The sequence below is a fragment of the Natrix helvetica genome, assembly GCF_964273705.1.
Source record: "Natrix helvetica genome assembly, chromosome: 6".
Classification (NCBI taxonomy): domain Eukaryota; kingdom Metazoa; phylum Chordata; class Lepidosauria; order Squamata; family Natricidae; genus Natrix; species Natrix helvetica.
The window spans coordinates 18,151,339-18,158,798 of NC_138553.1; positions in this window are offsets into that span (position 1 = coordinate 18,151,339).

Here is a 7,460-nt window from a genome sequence, read left to right on the forward strand (position 1 = left end):
CGAGGCCGGCAATGACTCAGGATGCCATCCGGGAAGACGAGGAACGCGAGGGGGGACCGTTGACGGCCTCCGCAATCATCGCTCACCTCGCAGAGCCTCGCTGCTGCTCCACGCCGTGGAAAACAGGCGCGCGCGCACAGCTCAGAAAATTACAGCCTCCGAGGCTCAGAACGCTTCGGAGGGAAGCTTCTGCATAAGCCCGGCCGAGTGACAACAAGTTCCCGCCGTTACGAAGTCTCGGAGGCTGTAATTTTCTGAGCTGTGCGCGCGCGCCTGTTTTCCACGGCGTGGAGCAGCAGCGAGGCTCTGCGAGGCGAGCGATGATTGCGGAGGCCGTCAACGGTCCCCCCTCACGTTCCTCGTCTTCCCGGATGGCATTTGGAGTGATTGCCGGCCACACAAACCTCGCTGCTGCTCCACGCCGTGGAAAACAGGCGGGCGCGCACAGCTCAGAAAATTACAGCCTCCGAGGCTTCGTAACGGTGGGAACTTGTTGTCACTCGGCCGGGCTTATGCAGAAGCTTCCCTCCAAAGCCCTCCAAGCGAGGAAAGGCCAGTTGGAAAAGGGGCTTTGCTCCTGCTCCGGGCTGGAGGCTTCCCTCCGAAGTCTTAGGATGTTCTGAGGAGCCCCCCAAGGAAAAACGCCGCTGCCAGGTAGTTAAAAGTACCTCTCTGATTCTGTCAGACTCTGTCAGTCTCTCTCTGATTCCCTCTCTCACTCCCTCTCTGTTCCTCTCTCTCTCTGTCTGTCTGTCTCACTCACACACACACACACACTGTGGTCACCTTGTTGAGTGTTCCAATCACATTTGAAACACTCAACAACTGGCCTGCATTTATGGTATTTTGCAGCATTCTGCAGTCATAGGACCAAAATATATGGTTAAAAGCATATATTTTGGTCCTATGACTGCAGAATGCTGCAAAATACCATAAATGCAGGCCAGTTGTTGAGTGTTTCAAATGTGATTGGAACACTCAACAAGGTGACCACAGTGTGTGTGTGTGAGTGAGACAGACAGACAGACAGAGAGAGGGAGTGAGGGAGGGAATCAGAGAGACTGACAGACACACACACACACACACAGAGAGAGACAGAGAGGGGGAGGGAGGGAGAGAAAGATAGAGAGACACACACAGAGTGAGTGATTAAGTGAATGAGTGAGAGACAGACACACCCACATACACAGAGTGACAGAGAGAGAGGAAGGGAGGGGAGAGAGACAGAGGGAGAGACAGAGACAGACACACACACACACACACAGAGTGAGTGAGAGACAGACAGACACACACACACAGAGTGACAGAGATGGGGGAAGGAGGAGAGAGAGACAGAGATACAGAGAGAGAGACAGACAGATAGACACCCAGAGAAAATGACAGAGGGAGGGAGAGAGGGAGAGAGGGAGAGAGAGAGAAAGAGCCAGAGAGAGAGAGAAAAAGAAAAAGAAAAAAAGAAAGTGGGAGAGAGAGATGAAAGAAAGAAAGAAAAAGAACTTATGACCACAATTGAGCCCAAAATTTTGGTTGCTAAGCAAGAGCATCGTTAAGTGAGTTTCACCACATTTTCCAAGTTAGCCATGCCCACCTGGTCACATGACTGCCAAGCCACTCCCACCAGGTCACATGGCCGGCAAGCCACTCCCACAAAGGAGGCCACACCCACAGAGTAGGTTCCAAAAAAATTTGAAACCCACCACTGGTTGTATCCCAAGGTGATGTAATGAAGGGGTTTGTTGGGCAATTCCTATTGTGGCTGAGGGCTAACCCTACCTTTGTTCAGACCGTGCTGTGGGGAATTTATTTATGAATATTGCTGTCTATCTCTTTATCTCTTAAGTGCTGACATCTGCTATGGGCTATTAAGAAAGGTGGGGGCTATTAAGAATGCATCTGCTTCCTGCCTCTAAAAAAACCCATGTTTCTCCATTTCTCATCCATGGAAATATAATATTCTGTCTTTTTAATATTTCTCAAAATATTTCATTCTTCTCGGAGAGGGATGGTTGAACTGATAGTTGTTGTTCCTGGTGATTACATTCTGATAATCGAGGGTGCCGGATTCATACATACTCTGAGTTCTCTTTAACTTAGGGTTCCCATTGTATAAGAGGGACGTCAGATACTGAAGGTGTTGGTGTGCTGAGATAGAGGGAACCACACTGGGAATCTGGAGAAAGCTGATAAATCTACCTCCCTTAGAAAATTATTATCATAAATGAAAGGCGTGAGTCTGTCACGTGCCAATTTTGAGATCTCTGTTGCCTTACATCAGGGGTGTCCAAACTTGGGAACTTTAAGACTTGTGGACTTCAACTCCCAGAATTCCCCAGCCAGCCATGCTGGCTGGGGAATTCTGGGAGTTGAAGTCCACAAGTCTTAAAGTTCCCAAGTTTGGACACCCCTGCCTTTCATGGACAAGTGTTTATTCAATCTGCTGAACCAACACTGAAATATGGAAATAGGTGTGCACAAAAAAATATCGGAGCCTTGATGAAATATGTACGGTGGAGCTTAATCTGTGGATGGTGTAGTTGAATGTCCCATTACCACCTTTTCTTTTAAACATTTGTGGTGGCACAATGGTTAGAGTGCAGTACTGCAGGCTTCTTCTGCTGACTGCAGCGGCCTGCAATTTGGCAGTTCAAATCTCATCAGGCTCAAGGTTGACTCGGCCTTCCATTCTTCCAAGGTGGATAAAATGAGGACCCAGATTGTATGGGGCAATAGGCTGACTCTAAACCACTTAGAGAGGGCTGTAAAACACTGTAAAGTGGTATATAAGTCTAAGTGCTATTGCTATTCTAGCATAGATATCTACAAATATCCCCTGCCTCCTTAAGGACTCAATTTACAAGGAGCAACCACTGGCCCTCTTCTTGTTGCTGAACTTAATAACTCCCATCCAACCTCACTCTTGGCTATGCTTTCTAAGACTTTGGAGTTATGAAGTACAACAGTCTCTAAGATATGGTCACATAATATATTTAACCAACTAAAGAGCTACTGATTATGATTGCAAAATGGGATATGAGTGTTTACTTTAATTTGTTGGGTTTATGAACTCAGCTATTTGGTCAGTGTGTCATTCAATCCATTAAGTGAAACCAGAAGGTGGCTTAAAAATATTGTGCAAATGTAGACCTGCAATGCCACAGATAGCTCATTCCTAGGCTAGATTAAGTTCATATGTTGCTTCATATAATCATCCTTTGTTCGTTTTTCTTTAAAAACCGACTCTCGTGCCCTTTTCTAGACATTTGCTTGGTTACTAAGCAAGGGAAGAGTACATCTTTTAAAATTGTATTTATATCAAGTTGGTAGGGCAACAGTCAACCTTGTTACATAGAACTATTTTGACAGAGGGGAGAGGCAAAGTATGAAAAATATCCTATTTTGTACTTCGCTGTGGGCAGAACACTGTATGCTCAGGACAACAATGCATAATCTTGAATTGGCATGATTTCTGAAGCCCATTTATTACATATTTTCAGAATATTTAAAACATTCACACCTCTGAAGACTTTTAGCACAGAAGTGTTGGATTTTGTGTCTCTGTGTGAAAGGACATTTTTAATATTTTCTTTTGATTAAATGTCATAGCAGCTGTAATGGTCAGGGCGTTCCTACTTAGTGGGACTCTTTCTACTGTTATTATAAAATCATGCTGAACGTCAGAGACAGCCGATTTCTTTTCTTTTTATTGATCAGTAACATTTGGTTCATTTTCAGGGCTAAAATGGTGCTGACCATAATTTGCAATAGGCATTAACTGATTATGTGCTGTTAGATCTGGGCAACGAGAGAACAGACTGTGGACACGAAGTGACTTAACAGCTCTTTATTAGTAGTAGTAGTGATCCAGCTTGCTCTGTGGCCGGAGGGTTCCCCCTTTATAGTACTCGGGTACGCCTCTCGACCAATCAGAGCGGTACCTGTTTCCCGCTGTAGCAGCGGACCAGAGAGGAGACTTCCTCCGATATATGCTAATATCTAACACCCCTCCCCTCCTAGACGGAACGTTGCGGTTAGTAACATAGTCTTTTAGGTATGTTGGAGTTTGTCTTACTCGGGAGGAGCGTCTCAGTTCGGGTTGGTTAGAAGTGGTTGCAGGATTGGATGCTTTTTCCGTTTCACGTTCGGGGGTTTCCGTGCCTTCGTTGCTAGGGCGTTCCGGAGTCTGCTCGGTTACGTTGCTTGGGGGTTGCTCTGCTTCGTGCTCGATCTCTTGTTCAGACCTGGGCTCGCAGGTGTCGTAGTTCTTTGTGTTGGGGCTCTCGAGTGACTGACTTTGCATTGGTAGGTGGCTCTCGTCCTCGGTTCGAAGGTCTGAGTGTGCTAGGCGACCTCGAAGTTGATCGATGTGCCTTTTCCAGTTCCGCCCATCTTCCAGTTCCAACAGATACGATCGTGGACCCGTGATGCCAATGACCCTTGCCGGCATCCACAATGTTCCCCCTGCATAGTTGTGGGCGTATACTGAATCCCCTATGCTAAAGGTCCGAATTTTGCTTGTGGAGTCTGGGGGTGCTGTGGCAGAGTAATTTGGGTGAAGACGGTCCAGGTGAGACCGTAGACGGCGGCCCATGAGTAGTTCAGCGGGGCTCCTACCCGTCGTTGCGCTTGGGGTGATATGCTGAATTAGGAGGTAATGGTCAATGCGTGTTTGCCAATCACCTGGACCCATCCTAACGAGGGCCTCTTTTGCGAATCGCACCATTCTCTCCGCCTGTCCATTTGATGCCGGATGGAATGGCGCGACGAGGGCGTGCCGAATTCCCTGACCTGCTAGATATGTCTCAAATTGCATGGCCGTGAACTGGGGCCCGTTATCGGAGACCAGGAGGTCGGGCAGGCCATGAGTGGCGAAAAGTCGCCGTAGAACCTTAATGACTGCCTCTGCCGTGGTTGAAGTCATTAGGACTACTTCTAGCCATTTCGAGTATGCATCCACAACTATAAGGAAAGTCTGACCTTGGAATGGCCCTGCGAAGTCGATGTGTATTCGCGACCAAGGTGCTTTAGGTTTCTCCCATTCTGTGGCGGGCGCTTCCGGGGGTGCTGATCTCGATTCCTGGCATGGGTCGCAAGTGGCCACCCATTCCTCTATTTCTTTGTCCATGTTTGGCCACCAAACGTAACTTCTTGCTAACGCCTTCATCCTAACAATCCCCGGATGACCCATATGTAAAGCATCTAATACATTCCTACGTAAAGCATACGGAATAACAACTCGATCCCCCCACAATAAGCAACCTTGTAACACTGAGAGTTCGTCCCGTTTTGACCAAAACACTTTGAATTCCGGACCCACGTTTCCCTTCGGCCACCCCCTCCAAACCCAAGTTTGAACTTGCTTTATTAACATGTCTTTAGAAGAAAACCTTGCAACATTGTAGGAAGAAACCGGTCCTGAGTCCAAACAATCAATGAGCAGCACTGGTATTTCGGGAGTGGGGTCTGGCAAAATGTCCGGTAGTGGGCAACGGCTGAGTGCGTCTGCGTGTCCTAGAGTGGAACCCGGTCGATGAATTAATTTGTATGAGTACGCAGCCAGGAAAACAGTCCACCTGGTCATGCGTGGAGAAAGGGAGACTGGAGTAGGGCGGTTTCCCGCCAAAAGTCCCAACAGCGGTTTGTGATCTGTAATCAGTTCAAAATCACGGCCGTAGAGGTATTCGTGGAAACGCTTTACTCCAGCTACAGCAGCTAACGCTTCCCTGTCCATCTGGCTGTAATTCCTCTCGGCCGATGAAAGAGTCCTGGAGTAGAAGGCGATGGGTGCTTCTTTTCCGTCGGGCATCTGGTGGCTGAGGACTGCGCCGACCCCAAAAGGTGATGCGTCGCAGGTCAATACCAGCGGTAGTGTCTGGCTGTATTGGACTAACAGCGAGTCAGTGGTGAGCAGGCGCTTTACTCCGGCAAAAGCTGCTGCTTCGGATCGTCCCCATTTCCATGGTGTGTTCCTCTGGAGTAGACGGTGTAGTGGCTCAGCAACGGTCGCCTTCTGTCTCAGAAAAACGCTGTAGAAGTTAAGTAGTCCAAGGAAGGCCTGCAACTCGGTCTGATTTCGTGGTGTGGGGGCGTCCTGGATCGCCTTAATTTTCTTTGAAGTGGGGTGTATTCCCTGACCATCGATTCTATAACCCAGGAATTCTACGCTAGGCACGTTAATTTGGCATTTTTCCTTTTTGAGGCGGAGACCCTTTTCTCTGATTCTGGCCAAAACAGTCCTGACTCTTTTATTTAATTGCTCCTCGTTTGCAGCGGACACCAAGATGTCGTCAAAATAGGGGACGACTCCTGGTATCCCTTGCAAAAGTCGTTCCATGACGCTCTGGAACAATACTGGAGCAATACTCACACCGAATTGTAGCCGGTTGCATTTGAATGCTCCTCTATGCGTCACTATAGTTTGGGCCTCCGCTGTGGCGCTATCAACTGGCAGCTGCTGGTAAGCTTGTGCCATGTCTAATTTAGCAAATACCTTTCCTGGCCCCAACGAGTGCAATAAATGCTGTACTACAGGCACAGGATATGCGCTTTGTTGTAGCGCGACATTAATTGTGCATTTATAGTCCGTGCAGATGCGGACTGATCCGTCTGGTTTGACTGGGGTCACGATGGGCGTTTCCCAGCGCGCGTGATCCACCGGCTCAAGGATTCCTTGCTCCACTAACTTATCTATTTCCTTATCTATTTTTGGGCGGAGTGCAAAAGGCACTCGTCTCGGTTTAAGTCGGATTGGCGCCACTTTGGGGTCTAAATTGAATGAGATTGGTTTACCCACATACTTACCCAGACCGGGGCTGAACACATCCTCGAACTCCTTAAAAATCTGCTCAGCGCTGCTGTTTTCCACGGCGTTGATTCCGGTGACTTCTAGCCCCAAGGATTCAAACCAATCCAGTCCTAGGAGATTTTGTAATGGTGCGCTGGCGATGGTCACGGGCAGCTGGGCTACGATGTCCTTGAAACGGATCTGGAACGTGCCTTGGCCTACGATGGGGACTCGGTTCCCCTGGTAGTCTCGTAGCAGGATGTCTGGAACGCGTAGTTGGCTCTTTTTGAGGCTAGGGATAGCCTGTTTCATGGATGCCCATGAAATGATCGTCAGGGACGATCCTGTGTCAACTTCCAGCTCGCAAGGTGAGCCCTCCAAGAGGACTGTGACTTTCAGCTTTTTAGGCCGCTTGGTGCGGACCTGGCTTATTGTTGTGAGATACGTTCGCAATTCCTCTCTCTGGGTCAACTCTATCTCAGCATCTGAATCCTGAAAATACTCTTGTTGAGCGTCTTGATAGAATGCTCTTTCAGCTCTTTGTGTGTGATCTCTCTGGGGATACGCTCGCTCAGCTCTTTGGGAATTTTCTCTCTGGGTAAACACTTGTGGATTTCTCTCTGGGCGCCCTTTATGATTTCGCCAAGCCCCTGGGTTGGGCTTCTGTTGGCGGTACATT